This window comes from Dioscorea cayenensis, chromosome 19 (assembly GCF_009730915.1).
Source record: "Dioscorea cayenensis subsp. rotundata cultivar TDr96_F1 chromosome 19, TDr96_F1_v2_PseudoChromosome.rev07_lg8_w22 25.fasta, whole genome shotgun sequence".
Taxonomy (NCBI): Eukaryota; Viridiplantae; Streptophyta; class Magnoliopsida; order Dioscoreales; family Dioscoreaceae; genus Dioscorea; species Dioscorea cayenensis.
The window spans coordinates 29,458,723-29,478,015 of record NC_052489.1 but is presented as its reverse complement, the minus strand read 5'-3'; the positions used below and the strand labels follow the sequence as shown (position 1 = coordinate 29,478,015).

Below are 19,293 nucleotides of genomic sequence, written 5' to 3'. Positions count from 1 at the left end.
CTTGCAAACTGGACAAATAACACATAACCTTCAATCTCAGCCACTCGTTGATGGGCTCTCTATTAACTTATGTGCATATGGTCGTTGATTAGGAAAACCCAAGTTACATTATAATTAGTTACATTACTAGGTCAATTCACTGCACCACATTTTCATAATCTTAAGCTAACATTATATATATAAACTAATTCTACATAATGAAAACTATTGACATATTTAGTTTTGAAAAGTCCCATGAACATTTATCATACAAACAAATAAGTGTAATAATTTTTTTTAATTATTAATACTATATTTAATATAAACAATAATTGATTAATAATTTGTTTTTTTCTTCTTCCAATTATTTAACTAATAAACTACAATGAATATTATGTATTATATCTTACATATCGTATACTTAAAAGAATAGTTAATAATTCTAAAATAATATTTAAAAATGTTTTTATTAACTATGCACAAATGACTAATAACTACAGTCATACAATAAACAAACTTTGATATACTTTTTTCTACAAAAATAAAAACAATTTTTAATAATTATAATTGTGTTAAAATATGTAATATAATATTTAATACAAAATAACTAAATGAAATTAATCATTTCCTGCTGCAAGTATCACATTTAATACAAACAAAAGTTTAAATGCAATAGGGAAACTTAAAAAAAAAATCAAAATCTTCATTTAAACCCCTTTAATCAGAGTATACAACTACTTTAAATTTATGTATGTATAAATATATGAATAATATATAAATCAAATTATCCGAACTCTTGTAATGGTAACCCATCTCATTGAACCCTAAACCTTCAAATTAATTAGTTAAATTATGATAGCAAAAGTGTTTACATGTGAATGCCCCATTTTACTTGGAAAATAAAAATGAAATTTAATAAGGTTTAAAGAAAACTGTTTAAAAAGTTCCACGCACACTGCACTCAAGCTCCCACTATGCCAACCTAATCATAAATGGCATCATCGTAGTTTTGAACAAAAAACCACAATGGTTCTTTGCTACAGTTCATTTTTATGTAATTTGAATATTATGAAATGATCATATGCCGGGCATTTCAACACATTTTAATAATTAAATGCTTATTTTGAGTAAATCATTTCATGCGTTACTTGATGTTTTGATACACAAAATTAAAGTAAGAAATTGTGAGCTAGTTCATTAATAATTATTCGTCTTTAGTAATTAAGAGCTGCTGAAACACCGATTTCTGATTACAATTCACATTCGGGTTTGCTCTTCAAATCAAAAACAATATTAAATTATTCAAATTGTATCATTGAGGTTTTTTAAATTTAAATTTACAAGATTAATATTTTTTTAAATAAATATGAATAGATCATAAAATCTCAATCATTGCCAGCAGCGTTGATATTCAAGTTTAAATATTTAAAAACAGATCAAAATATGTACTCCCTCCGTTTTTTTTTTTATTTATCGTGATTAACAGAATCTCACGTATAAAGAAATTCAGTTATTTCATAAAATTTTATAAAAAATTATTTAGTTACCTTTTTAAAACTACCCTTAATTTATATCTTCACATTTCTAATGTTTAATTCCAAGAAGAGAATTGAATAAAGTGTTAATAGTGATTTTTGAAAAAATAATAAATGATTCTCGATGTTAGAAAAATTACGTATAAAAAAATATAGATTTGTGATAGATAAAAAGGAAGAAGAGAGTATTTATTTATGATTTATTCTCAATAAATATTTGTTTTTGTTTTTGACTTTTAATCAAGGTAAAAAAGGGCTTTGATAATGCAAAAAGTTCAAATTTCAAAGCATGCACAACAGGATAATCCAACAAAAAGAAATTCCAAAGTTTTTTAAAACAATTTCATAATAATATTGGTCAAAATGATATCGATATAATGCAGACTTATTTTCCTCATCAAACAACTGTATTTTCATTTTTTTAAAAAAATATTTTATAACAAAAAAAAAACATAATTTCATTTTTTATCAGGGGCATACAAACATATTTCTCAAAATAATTAAGATAATCTCATAATAATTTTCTCCAAAGCTAATGAGTCGCTGATAGAGCTGGCTATAGAAGACACGTGTCAGACTACGAATGGTCCTTAACACGTCGTTATGACGTGGGCCTCAACGAGCAATGGAAGCCACGCGTCACTATTTAATTGGTTCATATTGGCCCACTATGACGTGGAGGCCTTAATGATACCACTATTTAGCTTGAGGCCACGTGTCAAATCACACCATTCGAAGCTCTCTGCTCGTCGTCATTGTCCTCCTCTCAATCTCCAACCTTGTGCCCTAGAAATCAAAACCTTCGATTTCTCTAGTTCGATTCTAAATTAGGATAGGTTTAGGGTTTCTTGCGGAGATAATTGGCACGGAGGATGGCTCAGGCAGTGGAAGAGTGGTACAAGCAGATGCCAGTGATTACGCGGTCGTATCTCACTGCCGCCGTCGTCACCTCCGTCGGTTGCTCTCTCGAGGTCCTTTCTCCTCTCCATTCTGTTCTTTGTCGATGGATTCTGTGACTTTGTGAACAATTTGAAATGTTTTATTGAGTTTTTATATGTTTTTGCATACCTTGTTAATTTCAAAATTTCGCCTTTTTTTTTAATAGATTGGGGTTCTAAATTTGGACTATTGTGTATGATACCTGTGTTTTTTATATCCAATTTGTGAATTTTGGGTGCAGATTACAAAAATGTATACCCTTTTTATCCAATTTGCGTTGTTTTATTAGCATTTGGGTTTTAAGGTGTTGATTCACCTCTTGTGTTTTTTGCAGATTATTACTCCCTACCATTTGTATCTGAACCCGAAGCTTGTACTCCAAAATTATGAGATCTGGCGCCTCATAACGAACTTCTTTTACTTCAGAAAAATTGGTAAAGTTGGATATCCTTCTCTGATTGTGCGCCTTATTTTTGTTTTTATAATTGGTAGGTTTCAGATGATGGTGATAATGGCTCAGAGCTTCATGGTTCTGTTAATTGTGATCTATGATGTTTGTTTGCAAGCATATCTTTCCTATTTCTGAAGATATTCTGCTTCATTTACAGTTAGCTTGGGGCACGAATGTAATTGTCTGTTGTTTGTTAATGATCAAAAGTTTAACAGAAGATCATAAAAATTCTCTTATTATTTTTATCTTTTTATTGCTTACTTTTCTTTGAACATTTACTGCACGATCCACCAGCCATCCAGGTGTTTCAAAAACTATTGATGTATATAATCTGGATTGTCTACATAAATTGGTTCTTAAAAAATTTTTATTGTTATTTCTAAATTGCATAAAATTTACATGTTGAAATTTTTTGTTTCTCTCTTACCCTATGATCCTCTAAAATCAAAATTTTATGACCTTAACTGTAAAATGATAAGTGTTCAGAGGCATGTGTTGTATAAAATGCCTGTGTATGTTGGAGATTGTAAAATTTGTTGTTTGTTGATTGCTATTTCTTTTTAGCATGCATTGAATTTGGATATTAATCTTTTCCCAATTAATGTAGTTGGTATTTTTGTAGCTTTAAGCGCTTAATGACTTCTTTTAATGCTTATGTACCATTCTGCTACTAGTTGAGTTTGCTAGCTGGAGTTAGTTGAATATTAAATTTGTTTAGGTTGGGCCTTCTACGATTTCTTTTATCTTATGTTCAAATTAATTATTTCTATTTCCTTTAACCAACAGATTTGGACTTCCTTTTCCACATGTTTTTCCTTGCTCGGTACTGTAAATTACTTGAGGAAAACTCATTCAGGGGGCGAACTGCGGATTTCTTTTACATGCTTTTTATTTGGTGCTACTGTTTTAACTGGAATTGTTCTCATTGGTGGGATGATACCGTATGTATCTCAAAAACTTTTGCAGCAATATTTTTTCCTTAGCAACTCACTGACTTTCATGCTGGTGAGTCCCTAACTGGTTTCAGTCCTTTTTTTTTCCCTTCATTTACTTTAGTTGAGTCTGGACTTCATTAAAGTTATTGATGTTAATTATTCTTTCTGTAGACGTTAATATCCAGCAGCTAGCTTATGAAATGTTTGTTTCTGTAGGTTTATGTATGGAGCAAGCACAACCCTTATATTCACATGAGTTTCTTGGGCTTATTTACTTTTACAGCTGCTTATCTACCTTGGGTAAGTGCTCGGGGCAATTTTTCTTCATGACCTTTAGCATGATTTTGTCCATGCTACATTTTAATCCTTGCTACAATGAGAGCTAGAGCTTGATTATGTTCAAACCTAGATATGCTGTATATATAAATTTATTCTTTAATCAATTGTTGATGTAAATTGATATTTGTGATTCTGTCTCGTGTTCTCAATGCTTCTGCTATATTAAATCATTAAATCACATAAAAGGGTCGACTATTACCCACTTAGGTAAGTTTCTTATAACTGTTCTTATAACAAATCAATTCACAAAGTAACCTGGGAGGCATCTGGGTTTCAAGGATTACAAGTACTTGCATGTGAAGCTTACATAATTGTTGATTAACATAATGGATTTCGATCCTGTTTGAAGACATTTATGATATCTGCACTGTTTCATTGAAGTTGTTTAGTTTTAGTTTTGTGTTTCACTGATCATATTTTCATTGATGAAAGTACCTTCACATATTCTTCTCTCATTTTGTTCTTGCATCTTTCCTCAATGCAGGTTCTTCTGGGCTTCTTTTTCATGCAAAGTACTAGTACATGGGTGATATTCTGGTATGGAACTTAGACATTTTCTGAATCTTAAAAAGAAAAGGAAGACACATATTATATATATATATATATATATAGGATCTATTTTCTCATTCCTAGCAGATTCTCTTGTCTGTGTCTTTTACGTCCTGAATATTGAAACAATCACTTAACCCAAATTTTGTTTTACTCCCTGATATTAGGGTATGATCGCTGGTCATGCTTACTATTACGAAGATGTCTATCCAAGGGATGACCGGCTGTCGACTTCGCTAGTTACTCTTCTCTCATCAAATCTCTATTTGCTGATGATAATGCTGTTGTGGCACAGCCAGCAAAATGTGAGATTCGGCCCCTCCAGCACCTGGAGCTTCATCATGACTAATTATTCATATGCTACGTAAGATTCGTGCTGCTTTGCTAGCATGAGTTACTCAGATGTTAAATGATATATATATATATATATATATTTATATTCTTAGGTATATGATTGTTTTTAACTTCCACGTCCCAATCCTCTTTGAAATCAAAAATCTCAGCACGCTTCTTTGTGGTATGTAAAACAGCTAAACGTAAGCTCTTTCTAGCCATCTCTGCATATATGAATGTAATAGGTTGCTTAATAAATGTTGAAATCCTGGTCTTTGTGCAAAGGTAAGGAGTTGATGAGTGGGATTTTGTGTCTACATGTGTTGTCATAATGGAATTGGCTGGGATTTTTATCAAATTCATTCTGTAAGTATAATTTCAGGCACTCACCTGCGATGTAAATGGTGGAAGTCAAAAGAACTGTAATTCTGTAATGTTTACTATATTGCATTAAGCTCACATTATACATATACGCTAGGAACATAAACATAACATTATACATAATATCTCACTCAGTGATTCATATCTAGAGTCCTTGCATATCAATGAAATTGTGCTCAATTGCATGTATCTCTAATAGTTAAATATTGCACTAAAACAATTTTATTCATTATATTTAAAATAAAAATTAATATTACAGATAGTTCTGGGAAATTTGAAATAAGATTATAAGTTTATTATTATATATATATTATTTATATAATTTGTAATACATAGTGTATATAGGGCAGAGGGCTGGAAGTATGTAATTTAGTGAATGTTTAGGGTATATCAAGTAAAACCCAAAAGAGTAAACTCAAATATCGTTATGTAATCGGGTTAATACACTCTGCTCCACCCTATCTTTATAGTACTGTTATAGAATTGTGGTAATATCAGGCCTGGTTTATGATCTGATAATACACCTGCCTTACCTATGTAATGTATCTATACTGAAAGCTTTCATTCTTAAATGTTTTGCTATATATACGTAATTATAATGGTGTAGCAACCGAGGACCTCTCTCTGAAAAATGAGTGTGATGGATTCAAGCTTTCTTTGGAGTCTCAAACCCTCGTTCTCTCTCTGGGTCTTCACCGGCCTCTTTGCTTGACGGGTCTTCCTTTTAGGGACTTTGATCCTCGATTTTCTGAGCTTCGTTCTCTCCCTAGGTATATATATATTTCTCTCCTGCTCCATTATTTTGTATTTTCTGTTTTCAATTTGAGTGCTTTGATTACATGGTTTATGTGTATTTTTCCGTTTCAATGCATGTTTTCTGTAAATGTAATGGCGGATCGCTTGGATAAAAGTGTTTTTGTTGTGATTGGGTGTAGGTTGATAGCTTTATGCTATTTGAGATTTTCTTGGCATTAGCATGACGCTTTTTGACATTTGTATGGTTCTTCTCTGTGAAATTGACCGATTCTTTTTGTTTTGAAAATTTCTTCGTTTTACTGTGCTTTCGATGTTGTTGACGGTGTCTCTTTCCCTAGTTTGTGTTGCAAAATGAATTCTTGGATCATTTTTACTGGTAGTTAGCCGTTTACTCTTAGAGCTGATGTGAGCTCTTTGTGTATTTTGTGAAATTTTCTTTGTAGTGAGTTCATCTCAATGAACCATGTTCTTACTGGAGAGAGTAAATTCATTAAGAGGCTTTGATTTATTTTGATAGTTTGAAGGTTTTGTTAGTGTGAAGATATGGTGCTGATTAACAATATAGTGTGTTTGTAAATTTTTATTAGATAATCACTTTTTAGTTTGTTAAGATTTTGATTTATAGGTTATAGTTTGTTAGGTTCTTGATGATTCTAAAGCAGAAAATGTGTCCTTTTGTAAGGAGTTTCTGCGGAATAGAGAAAGTTCTCTTTCTTCCACTTTCATTCTGCTGGTTTTCACATTTAGCTTCAGAATTCTGTGCGTATATGAATGTGGACTGTTGTTTAGTCTTGATTCAAATCTTCTTATTTCCGAAGTGCAGACACGTGAATTGGAGCAAACTGAGGTTTCTGTGTTTCTATAAACCAATTTCTGATACTTGCTGTGCTGTTCAGGAGATGAGGCTATGATCAGAGACATCTGGAGTCACTTTCTAGTGCAAAGCTTAGATCACTTGGCTGCAAGAAAAATCTTCCCTTTCACTCTTCTTCAAGGCGTTTGTCCTCCTCAACTCAACCGAGTCCCGGCACCAGGACTCCTGAAGAAAACTCTGCCTTTTATGCATCTCTCCTCCAGACTCTGCACTCAAATCCTTTTCTCCTTTCTTCCATAGCTTTCTCCAACCCATCTCCCACATCATCAAGTCTGGCCTTGACACTCAACCAAGCTTTGTTGGAAATAGCTTGCTCTGCCTTTGTATTTCCAAGCTCCGTCCTGATTTCCACTACCCGCCCCTAGTGTGCTTTGATACACTGCCTCGCTAGATGTCATCTCTTGACCTCTGTGGTCTCTGGTTACGTCCGGGTCGGTGAACCCGCCAAATCTCTGCAGATGTTTACAGAAATGGTAGACTTTGGAGTGGAGCCAAATGGTTTCACATTATCTGCTGTCAAGGCTTGTTCTGATCTTGGGAGGCGTGAGGGACTGGTAGATGCTCATGGAATGGTACTGGTTCATGGGTTTGGATCAAATCACGTTGGATTTCTAGTGCTCTTGTTGATATGGGAAGTGTGCAGTGTAAATTTTCGCATTGAAGATGCACACTCATGTGTTTCTCTGAAATAAAGCTTGAACTGAGGATGCACTCTGCTTGGACTTCTATGATCTCAGCATCACAAGGAATGATAGGTTTGAGGAAGCATCACTTGGGCTTTAAGCTTTTACCCACAGATGCAGTAATAATGCGTTGGCCTGTTTCCTCGGATGTGAATTCACTTGGTACCACTGGCTGATGTGTTGGGTCACCCCAGCAGAGCAAGGCAGGGAAGTCAGGTGCATGCCAAATGTGATTACCAGTGGGTTTGCAGGTAATGTAGTGGTGGCGTGAGCAGCACAGTTGACATGTATGCTAAATGTGGTCTCATTTGTGACTCCCGAGGGGTGTTTTGATCGTATGTGATCACTAAGAATGCTGGTCTCGTGGTGCACTTTGCTCGGAGGGTATTGGCCAAAGTGGTAATTAATGCCGTCATCTCTCTATTCCGAGAGATGGAACTTCTGGGAAGGAGATTGCTACAGCTTTCGAGCACTTGCTTTGTGCTTTGTGCTGGCTTGGCTGCTGTTAGAAAAGGAAAGGGAAGTCTCATTGCCAGTATCTCAGGTTAGGAAGACATGGAGATGTAGTAGTGGAATCAGCACTCTGTAGATTTCTCTATCGCCAAATGTGGTCTTATAGATTGTGCGTCAAGAGTTTTCATTAAAAATCTCTGCTAGGAGCGTTGATTTCCTGGAATGCTGCATGATCTGTGGCTTTTGCCTCTAGAATGGCCATGGAGTGGTTGCCAAAATGTCACAGGAGATGGTTCAGGAAGGCATCACCCAGATTATATCAGTGCTCGCTTGCGGTGCCTTTTTGTACGCAGTCATGCCGGTCTGGTAGATGATGGAAGGAAGTACTTCAGATCACCGACTGAAGACTACAGCATTAGAACAGGGATTGAGCATTGTAACTGCATTAGGATCTGTTGGAGTAGGGTAGGCCTTGCTTGAAGAAGCTTGAGGACTTGATAAACAACTCTGAATATAGCAATGATCCTTCACCTGGCGCATTACTGCGCATGTGCCACATCATCTAGATTCAATGGTGGGGAGCTGCAGCAGTAAGATGACAGAGTTGGAACGAAGCTATCATTTGAGCTAAGGTTCTCTTGGCTAATGTATACAAGAAGGTTGGTAGATGGGATGAAGCTCTGAGATTAGAAAAAGTTGAATGAAGAGAATGAGAGCAAAAGAAAGGTCCAGGCAAGAGTTGGATTGAGATCAAGAGCAGCTTGAATGATAAGTCCAACAATTCTTTTCTCAAAAGTTTGATGATTTATCTTTTAATTTCTTGTGAGAGAAAAAGATAGATTTGGAAAAGGAAGTCAGGGAACTCTTTTCACTCGTATTCAGAGCTCCATCTTTTATGGATTGATTAAAGGAATTAGCTCTGCTAAAGGGTTTATATCCCAGCTGTATTAGTTCTATTGTAAAAGGTGTTTGGGAGTGGGAGGTTCCAAAGATTCTTGAAGCACCGAGACTAAATCGAGTCTGTTGCCAGGGTACTGTTTGCACCCCAAATTTTATAAAACATACGGGCTAGAAATATCAATTTTTGAGTTTCAGCGCTTTGCCGCTATTCTGTTAAAAAGTGCGTTTTGTGCCTTTCAGTATTTATTATAAAAAGGAAAAAGAAATTGTTTCTTCACTAATCGAAAATTCATCGAAAATTGTGTCCCCGATAACTTCAAGAATGAGCTTCATTTTTCCGCTGGTCGGTATTAAGAACTTACATAAAATGTTAGTAGTGTTTGATTGAGGAGGATCGCTCAAGGCATGTGGGATGACTCACTTTTTTGGTGCATACCCATGTTTGGGTATGCACCAATAGGATGGGGATGGGAATGAGGGGGCTTCATCCCCTGTGCCCAGATATAGCTCATGCCTCCAAAATCTGAGGGCATGAGCATTCCTTCCTTTTTCGCTTTTTAATTACCAATATACCCTTAATAAATAAAAATTATTTTCTATAATACACCCCCATACATGTTATAATTAAATTATTTTTAATTAAACATACATCATATAATTAAATTAATTTATGTCATTAAAATATTTAATTAGTATAATTAAATAAAAATATTTTTAAATATTTATTAATCATAATTAAATCATAATTAAAATAGACTTCAAGATTTCTTTTAGGAAAGTAGAAATTTTGTCCATTTTAATTTTCATGAAACCGTAATTAAAATATATATTTAATTAAATATTTAATCATAAAAATTAAATTGGATAATAGTTAAATGGATTAATTATTTTAATAATTATAATAAAACATATAATAATTAAATTAGACTTTATTTCAAATATTTAATTATAATAATAAAAATGAATAATTTTGTCTAAATTATTTTATAAATTAAAAAATTAATTATTCTTAAATATAATGTGTTTTTTTTATTAGTGCATAATATCTCAAAATTTGTTAGGAATGTTGTTGTGATTTTTAAAATGAGGAGAAGCCATGTTGATTTTTTTTTTTTTGAATAATGTTTTGGGTGGAAATTAAAAATGTTGTTATGGTGTGTATTTTTTTTTAAAATATTAGATTTATTAAAATTTTGGTGATTTAAAAATAACTAAATTTGGACATTTATTTATTTTAATTAACAATAATTAAATTGTATTTGTCAATTATTAATTTAAAATTTTATTTAAAAAATAAATACATCAATAACTCATTTAAATATTATTTATAAAAATTGGAGGCATTTAATAATTGTTTCTTTTACAATTAAGATACATTATTTAATTAAAATACTCAAGGGTACAAAAGTAAATTTTACTAAAAATTTTCCCCTATCCCTCCTCATATTCCTATCCCCATTCCCTTCAACCAAACATTACTTTTTATCCCCATCTCCAATCCCCCTTTCCCTATTCCTATCCCCATCCCCTTCCCTTCCCCATCCCCATATTCTCATTCCCTCTAACCAAACGGGCCCTTAATGTCTTAAAACCTTGCACTCAAAAAATCACCTCTAGACACATTTTCATGTGATTGGATTTGTTGTTTGTTGCAATTCCATTCTTGTAGTTATTATCAAAATAATTTGTTTTACATGTAAACAAAAATATAAACACATATCTCAAGTGGTGGTTTGTTGGAGGAAAGACAAATAGGAGGCAAGTTTAGTTAAACTATCAATGTTTAATGGATGTTTCTTTTACAAAAGTGAGATAACTGAATAAGTTAGGGGATTTTCAAACAAATTCAATAATAAATTTAAATATTCATAATGATTGTTCACATATGCAATATTAAAAATTATATGCAAAATATTTATGAATAATATATTTGTATTTATCTTTCTAATATAAAATTGACATGCACTCGGATTATTAACGTGGATATATATAAATATATATAAATATGAAGTTCTTAAAGAGTATAAGCATAATTATATTATTTATCACTTGCATGTATATATGATTTTTGTGAGTGATTGTGAATAGTAGTATAATGAAAAGTGAGATGTGTAGTATTTTTATATGAATCGTTAACCGTGATAATAATAGAGACCCGAATCAATCTCGAAAGTGCTCAATTTTATTTATCGAACTCAAAAAAATCCTAAACTATAACCCTCGAACACACCATAATAATTTAATTGGACAACATACCATACTCGGATATCGTTAATGGTACTGTTAAGAAGACACCATCTCTTTTTATATATTCATGATCCTTTATATATATATATATATATATATATATATATATATATATATATATTTTTTTATGTATGTTGATGATTTTTCTTCTATTTTTTCGGTATGTTGATGATTTTTCTTCTATTATTATTATTATTATTGTTTATAAATAGTGGAAATCGCTAAAAACCTTTTTAAGCTCAGAAATCGCTAAAACACCCGCTAGTTTTGCAATCCCCAAAAATCCCTCCTTTTAAACTCTCATGCTTTTTCAAACCCCCAAACCCCAGAATCTGGATGCTGAACCCTGAGTGAGTTTCAAATTTTTGGACGTAAAAATGCTCCTCAGCATGGGGAGTCGTGGGTCGCAGCTCATCTCAGCGACTTTGAGAGAAAAGTGGGCGGTTTTCCGTAGGGTAATCCCGGAGACGTAATTTATCGGAGCTAGCTTACTTTGCTTTTTCTCAACTCACGCCTTCGCCTTTTTCCATTTCAAGTCGCTCTCAAGTTGTTCTCTACTGCCAAGCCTCCGTAATTAGCATTTCATCGCCTTTCCCTTTCCACCCAGATCTCAAGGAGAAGTCCCCACGCAACTAGTCGCCTATTTCACTGCTTTGTAATCTAAGGTATCGAGTATGGTTTTATGTTAACCTGCTCATACAAAGAAAGATTTTTCGGTTTTGTTTTTGTGCTCCCTGCTTTTTGTTGGAAGATATCAAGTCTCATAGGGGATTTCTACCGAGGTTTTGTTAGTTCATAGGAGATTTCTACCGGGGTTTTGTTTTGTTTTTGCATTTTCAGATGTATACACTATCGAAATAGTTTTTCGATCATATGATTGCGTAATATTTATAATGTACATTTCCCTTTCGCTTGATCATGATGCGTTAGCTTTACAAAGGAGGTCGACGCTTAAGAAACGAGATGTTACAGCTTTAAAAATTTGTTGTCTCTGCTTAACATGTTATATCTCCTGCTTAATAACCCGAGAGTTTACCGCTTAAAAACCTTATATTTCCGCTAAACTTTGTCAATACCGCATGTCGAATGTGTTGTTATCGTCGCAGCTTTCGTGATTACGGGCGGTCAACCTAGTTAACGGGCGATGCTATTTCGACACCGGCTCATGAGACCTTAGTCAATCGAAAGATAACACGACCCCTCGACTACCGGGAGATTATTCAAGGACACCGCTATAGCTGCTCATCGAGTCGAAGCTCATATACCAAGAGTAGGGCCTTTCTTGTTTCTTTTCGCAGAGCACGTATGGTCGCACTCAATAAATTCGTGGATCGGGAAAGCCTCGCCGAAGTTTCGCACCTCAAGATGTGGCCCTCGCTCTCTGGTCTCGCGTCATGACGGCGACGCAGCTGGTCTTTCGTAAGAAGAAAACCGTGTCGCCTCAAGGGCTGTGATTCTATCAAAGACCCTATGAGAGACACGTACTACTCCATCAAGAGCACTCGCTGCAACTTGTTCGACAGAGGGAGAAGAAGATAATTTTGTCAAACTCTCGATGCTGCACTCTCGTGGGACAGCCCCTCTTCCCAAATACATCACGCCGTTTGCCCGAATCGATCGCTGATTACGCCGACGATCTACCGACCCATCGGGGCGACACGCATGGGCGCAGCGACGATTTACTGCCGGCTATGGAGGATATTCCACAAGCTGTCGCCCGAGCGCAAGATAGATGCGCCTGGAAGAAGACCAACATAGTGGTACACTGAAGGGTCGCTTTGGCCGCGCTTAACGTCCGTTTTTACGAAATGACCGTAACGGGAAGAAAGTCCGCTTCTGCAAGATCCCAAGGATCGCCGCTACTACGGTGAAAGTACTTTCACCTGAAGCAAGCGACTGTAGAAACGAGCTTTGTCATCGCCGATGGAAAAGAGGTAATAAATCATGGACAATGTTTAACATAAGTCTTTAATGTTTAAACATTTTATTTAGCGCTTAACTTTAGTATTTACCGCTTAAAAACTTATTCATACCGGGTTTAAATATTTTGTTCTCCGCTTAATTATATTCTATAACGCTTAAATATATAAACACTGCTTAAATATAGTTTTTATAGTTTAAAACGAATGATTTCTACCGAAATTGTTCGTTTACATATGTTAGTTTCCCGAGATGATTCCGCTGAATGTCAAGAAGAAATATTTGTCGGGGCCAACCCGACTCGACGGACGCCATCGCTCCCGAACCACTTGCTCGGCGTGGACGAGAGGATGACCTCTATCGCTGCCACGGATCGCTCTCATCACTCCCACCACGCCAAGACGCAATCCCCGACGCCGCAGAGCTCCCTCCCCTACCCCAGCATCGCAACAACCCCTCACCACGACAACGATAGTCCCTCCGATTGTGGCACCATCTCTACTGATGGCACAAATCACCGGTGAAATCAACGCGGACACTAGGGCGAAGATGCTCACCGCGAACTTTTACGCAGTACGCTAGATATTGACGACCGAGTTTCTCGGCTGCCGCCGTGGTCGAGGCGCCGAAGACGTTTCACAACCGGCCGCCATCCTCGAAAATCAAGCACCCGGATTTAACGAGGCGCCGGAATTTGACGACGTACGTACATCATCTGGAAGGTCATTCCAAGGCGTGCCACATTCGAAGAGACTCATGCAAAAGAGGAGAACAATATCGCCTTCCGTTTCCACCGCCAGCCAATCGATCACAGCAACACCATCGGCGCCGATGTCAGATCGGAAGCGACATCAGATGATGTGCGTCGCTGACCGCTGAGAAGGTCGCTGACTCTTTCCTCGATGAAATCGACTCTGCTGAACTCGTCACGAGATCAAGCGATCAAAGATGGACACAATCAAGATCAAGAACAAGTTAAGGGTGTATCTCCCAACGATGTTGTTGTCACGGCCACGGTCGAGAAGATCGTCGAATCCGCTGCTGGTCGCGTCACGCGTCGACAAGCATCGCAGCCTAAGTAGGACACAATCCCACCTACAACAAGAACCATGTAAGGATGTGGTTCATGGTCGATGTTGTCACCGGTCGCCCCTCTGATCGGGGCTTTTACACATTCCCTACAACAAGAACAACCATGTAAGGACGCGTGAGTTCGGCAGCTGATGTCTGTCGCCATCGTCCCCGCGATCGAAGGAAGATGTCATCAAGACCCCGATCGAGCAACGAGAGAGATGATCAAGGCCAATCAAAAATCGGACTGCATTTTGGCTCGGAAAGCTTTTTATTCACAGAAGAACAAAATGGGTCGACCCGAGTCGTTTTAACAACACGAAAGCAGGAGTCGATGAGGATCTTTCCCTCAACCCGCCTATGGACGGGTAAGTGCAAAGTTTTTATGATATTGTTTAAAGGTTTTTATTATAGTGTTTAACTATTACCTAATAGTGTTTAATACCTTTACGTTATCATTTAATTTGTCTACTTAACGCTTAATTATATATAATATCACGTAACAATCGAGTAATATCATTTTAAATATTTGACAATAGCGATCTTTATTATATCTCGCTATCGCTAATCCTTAGCAATCGCCGCAGTGGAAGAATGACGACTGCCAAGACCACACGCGAGCAAATTATACACACCGCTCGAGGGAAGCGAGACTGGGTCATCGATGATGTGATGGACGCTCAGATGCATAATACAAAAAGTCGCCGAAGCAAAGAGCCATATCCTTACAAGAAGCGCCGCCCATCACCGCACCGCTCATACTGCTTTACGCCAAAGGTGACGACGCATACGACACAATATACGTATGGCTATGATCGGGGATGCCGCACAAGAACCGCATTTAAGTTCAAAATTGTCATCCTCCGATAATCACGAACGGCCACTTCCACAAAGCCGTTGTCCCGACAATGATAAACAAGAATAAGCAGTTATTCTTCACGTCCGGTACGACATAAGGACGGCTGGACATGGTAAGTTCTTTAATTACGTCCGACTAAAAATTTACCGCAGCTGCATCGCCCTTACCTCGATTACAGGTATGTTACCCGTGATACTTATGAGGGAGTGAGTAAAATTTCTGCTGCCTACGCATAAAGGGTCATCACAAGCGGTTAAATTTCGGTTTCAAAGAATCATGTCCTCGTATATCCGAACGTCAATTTTGTTTTCGAACGTGAACCGACAAATTCAATTCATCGCTTTGTCGTTCAAAGAGTACGACTGAGATATCTTAACGTAAATTTTGTTTGTTTTGAATTGTAAAGGTGTTAAATTCTATTCGCTCTCATTTCATTGTTTAATTTGACTGTTCTAATCAGTGTACATTTCAATCTTCATTGTTTTAAATATACTATATATCGCTTTAAACATCAAATGAAATGTTTCAAATTAGACAGTATTCGCTTTAAAATAACAACGCCTCCGCTTAAATACATTCAATTCGCAGTAAAGAGTAAGAGTTTAAATATAGAAAGCTACCCATCATCACAATGTTTCCCCGTCATCGCTGGGCTTGATTTACAACGCCTAGTCGGGCGATCGCTTCATCGAAAGATCTACGATCGCGACCGGATCCACGGCAATGGCCGCAATGTAACTCGCTGGACATCAAACGCCATGCGACTCGATCCTTTTCGCCTCAGGGCCGCCTGTGCCGCCTTCTCAAGGTACGCCATCGCTTCGGTACGGGAATATAGCTTCCTCGTACGCCACTTGTAATTGTCGACGCTGAAGCACCCGCTAATAAATCGATGTACGCTGGTGCTCCCGTCTCGATTATCAGTTACAAGAAGCGTGCTCGCAAGGGATACTCATAAACCGGCCACCCTACGATATGACACAAGTTCTCGATGGCGTAGATCCATAGAGTCATGTCAGGACCGGTCGATCACTGTCGAACGATCATCGACACACGACCACACACGTAAGATTTCTACCGCCCTCAACAATGATCTCTACCTTCGAATGTATGTCCGGCATAAATAGGTCTCCCATTTGTTCGCTGTGTTCACGCCGCTACATAACATGCGCATCAACTTCAACCTCGCAAAATAAGGTTAAACAAAGACAACGATGGTTAAATAATTCGTAAAACATGGTTAAACATTATCAGGAATATTTTAAACGAAAAGGATTACTATTTTAAAGTCGTAAAAAGTTTAATTAAACAAAGATCGAGAACGTTTAAAGGGTAACACTAAACGTTAAGTGTAAACCAACATTCGCAGACCTTATGAAGCCGACCATTTTCGCCACCCAGTAAACGACCACCTTCCTTGATCCAAGCATCGAACGATCTCACGACGCTTGAATCACATCCTCACCCCAACGATCACCCTCCCGAACAAATAATTCCCGACCACGTGCCATATCCGATTTATTAATCAACCGAACGATGAGCTTCTCGGTGATGCGACTCGCAGCTCATTCACTATGATTATCGAATCTTAGCCGCGGATGCCCACGCAATGCGGAAGCATATAGATCCAAGATTCTCCCTCAACGCCTTCCCAAGTCCGACATCGCTTTCATAAATTGGCCTCCAAAATGTCAAGACAGATGCATGGGCGGTATAGAGGGAAGACTCGCAATCACACCACTAGGCCCCTCGACTCGCTCTCAAACGAAGCGTAATTATCTCACGATAATCTCCATCCTCGATAAGGCATCCCCTAACTTAGATACTGAACCAAGTCCAATCGGCATCGGTCTCGCTGGTCGACTATACCGAAGGCGACGTGAAAAACCATTGTTTCCATCTTTCCCTCGCGCAATCTTGAGATGCATCACTCGATATTTTCCAAGGAGGCGGTACCATCGAGAAACAAAGTAGCGCCCCGCAAGCCCTCTCAATCCCACAATACACGCTACGAAGCAAAAGAATGCGACGCTTAAAACGATCACCGCCTCTTTCCACGATCGCAACGCCGGCCGGATTTGTCTCACCCGACCTTATCCACATACCAAAGCAAACAACTTTAGGGCCGGAGACGTCACCGCCGAGGATCACCCGCGTACGCTTTTCCCAACCAAGCTCGCCAGATGGTATGTGGACACCATGTCTCGCAACATCGTCCCTTTCCCGAACGCTCGAATGGCCTCGCATAAGGGACGCATCCGAGCTCGAATCACTCGCAAGGCTAACCCATTTTTCGACGCTTTCGGACACGACGCCAACCTCACGCCACCACCGCAAGCGTGCGACGCGTTGATCGTCTTGATTCCGAAAGTATTTTTGTTATACTCTTTGATGACGAAGGCGCTAACGACAAACCACTCCAAGCACAGCATTCCATCTACCACCCGACGTTTTTCGCTTCTTACGAATTTCGAAGTCAAAATTCCTTTGATTGTCATGATTTCAAGTACATCCGAAATGTTCGACATCACAAAAACGTCTGTCCAATATCCAACGAAAGCACTTCGTAATGATCCGACAAGGAATGAAGACATCCCACGCCCGCCGTGGTCACCACGGAACGAATCGGAGCACTCTGCAGAATCCGAATTCTCGCCAACACTTTCACAAAATGAAAAGATCAATACGTTAAGCTTGAGAATATAATGCTGAGTGATAACTGACAATATTTAAACGTTAAATTAAATACTTAAGCAATTAACCAACAACGTGAAAGGACTAGTACAAGATGTTAACTAAATGCACTTTTACATATTTAAACACTACCCGACTCCTGCATAACACTCGAAACAATTAAAAGAGAAAGGAACTTACAACGAGTAAAAACCTCGCTTTCATTAGGATTCTAGTAACGCACATTTTCGCCTCGACGACAAGATCAACTACATGACATTCGGGATTTCGTGAGCGACGCGACATATCCTCACTAAGCCAACATCGCTCATCGGGCAAACTGCTTTATATCCATCTCAGCGATGAACTTAACCCCGACAAGAGACTTGACTCATCACATATATCTCACACCAACTCTAAGAAGTCCGAGCCAGAATATTGAAGACTCTCCCTCCCGCATTATAAGAATACTCACAAAAACTCCATAATATACTAATACCAAAGCGTAAAACCAAAATGAAATGAAGAACAAAAACGAACGGGTCTAGTAGAAGAAGAAGAGGACGAAAGAACAAACAAAGCAGCCGAAGAAAGCAGCCGCATCAGCTAAAATGCGACAGAGGTTGGGACCAGACGTGACGATTGGACGCGATTTTTCTCCATCCCAAGGGCAGAAATATACTGCCATCGTCATGGCGAATTATATGCACATCTCAACGAAAGCTTCAACTCGAATATGAGTCTCCCGTTAAACGCTGCTGTTTTGGCTTAAGCATAGATATAGTGTTTAAAAACTAAGAACGGCTTAACTAAAGTCTATATCATTTAAATAATACGTTATCAGCGAAAATCAACGCTTCTACCGATACATCACAATGAAGCATTTGTACGATCTACCCAGTCACCGCTCAAAACATCTTTACGTGATTTTCTTAAACATCTGGTCATCATGGAAAGAGTAAACTCGAAAGAAAAGTCACTTTTTCCATCGCTATACACTGGCTCGCCGCTAAGTAGTTAGTAACTTTTTCTTAAAACACCGCTTCTACTGCTTAAACATATTTACGATTGTGATCTATCAAGTTACAACGACGCTCTTTGCGTTTCCCACATCGCTTTGCTCTACTTGCGCCCATGCTTAAATTTCGTAAGTTCTACATACCAAACAAGCCTGTCCCTGCTTTTGTCATACAAAGAGATACAACATTTGCTAACAGCCACAACGTCCGGCCGGATTTCGACACTCACGACTGACAGATGAGCACCCACACACAGCGCCCCGACATCTCGAATGCTCACGCGGGTCGTAGAGCAACACGCCAGACTCAACTCGACCCCGCACAACGCATACAACATTAAAAGCGTAAACAACACAGCTGCCATCTACGAAAACGACTATTAATCACCGTGTCAGCG

The 19,293-nt window shown here is 37.7% G+C and overlaps 1 pseudogene; it reads left to right on the top strand.

Annotated features, from left to right (window-relative positions):
- Positions 1-2,251: 2,251 nt before the first annotated feature.
- Positions 2,252-7,108, top strand: LOC120249348 (annotated as a pseudogene).
- The last annotated feature ends 12,185 nt before the right edge of the window (positions 7,109-19,293 follow it).